Here is a 1773-nt window from a genome sequence, read left to right on the forward strand (position 1 = left end):
TTGCATGCTTTCAGATGATGCAATCAAGGGAATTGTATAATTTATTGCCTTGATTAGTATGCAAGGCGTTATGAGGGTACTGGATAAAAAAATCAATCAAATATTCCTTTTATTCAACTTGATCAAATTTAACTTAATATTAAAGGCCAGCGGCATAATTTGATAAAAGTATTTTTCGGTATGATAATTTACGTTATTTTAACTGTGTCTCATAGCAAATTAAATTTTAACATTCATATACTCGTACAAGCGTTTACTTATCCACTTGACCGCTATTTGGTAATTTTTTTCGTTTCGTGATCATCAATCAACAACGTGATGACTACGATCAATCTCACACGAGTATTTAATTGACTTGGAAAGTTGCCAGATTATAATCCTGGCTTTCCATATGGTTCTTAACAATTATTGACAATGATTAGGCCAGAATCAATAAATAGTCAATCGTTACTACATGAAAGAAAATCAAAATTGGGTCAATCAAGTTACTACATGTTTTTTGCTGGTCACAGAATGGTTTTCCATCCTGCATAGCTTGTATAATTTCGTATTTAGGATGAATAGATTTGTAATGGAATTCGCAGATATTTTCTTTTTATTCTTTGGGTATTTAAATCATCTCTTAATTGAATAGACGTGTAGATTACTTGATAAGAAAGAATTCGTGCTGATTAATAACCAGGACCTCCCTTACTGCTATAATTTTTGACAGTAAATCCTCACTTGACCTTTCTATATATCTGCAGCTTTTAACGCAAGATTTTCATGAAACAGCTCAGCAAATTGAGATCTTGTTTTATGCTATTTCGTCTTAAAATATCAAAATTTCTACGTATAATTCGTGTAGAAAACTTTCAAGAATGACGATTCTGACAAAATTACTATAATTCTTTTTTTTTTTAAATATTGAAACTGGCCTAAAAGTCAATAGCATATCTAATTTTGCAAAATATTGATTGAAGCTGCCCTCTATATCACATAATTTTATGCCTTTTTGCTGTTAGGTTTGTTGTGCATAAGCTAATGATTCTCATATCACGGTCTTGCAGTATTGATCAGAATACATTTCCGCGCACAATTGTCACAGTTTCTACTAGTTGTAGTTCTGTGGCCACGTTAACACTGCTATATTGGTGTATTTGTAGCTTGTATCAGTTGTTCTATCATAATTAGGATATCATCAATTATTGATAATTTTCTCATCATATCAGATGTAAATAGTGTACGGAGTTTCTCTTGTAATATCAGTTATAGATTATTGTATTATTCTTTCATATTTAAGAATCATTTGATAACTTCTCGTCATTCTAATCAATACTGGATATAATTTATTACAATATCAATCATAGCTTTTGCATAACAACTATACCTCTTTATCTATAGGACTTATTCATGAGGTTCTTGCACATAGTTATCTTGATTTATTAGATATTTTTTATCACTGCGTTTATTAATTAAAGCTTGCACTAGCTGTAATGTAAAAATATTCGTATATTTCTACCTTACAACTGCACTTACGACGTACTAATATCTTACATTAAGCTGGCTATTTCTTTCATGTCAATCTAAACTGCAACATTAAATTTAGTGATAATGAACCGGTATTTTCTCTTCATCCTTTTCAATCTCATAGCCATCTCAAGTCTCGACATAGGCGATCAGAATCAGTTTAATTATAGAAATAATCATAAGGAAGGATATTTCAATTCAAGACTTAAACGTCAAGCCAATCCAGTTATAATTAGTGGCAATAATCAAGTAGAACGTAAAGAA

Source organism: Trichoplax adhaerens, genomic scaffold (assembly GCF_000150275.1).
Source record: "Trichoplax adhaerens TRIADscaffold_1 genomic scaffold, whole genome shotgun sequence".
Taxonomy (NCBI): Eukaryota; Metazoa; Placozoa; class Uniplacotomia; order Trichoplacea; family Trichoplacidae; genus Trichoplax; species Trichoplax adhaerens.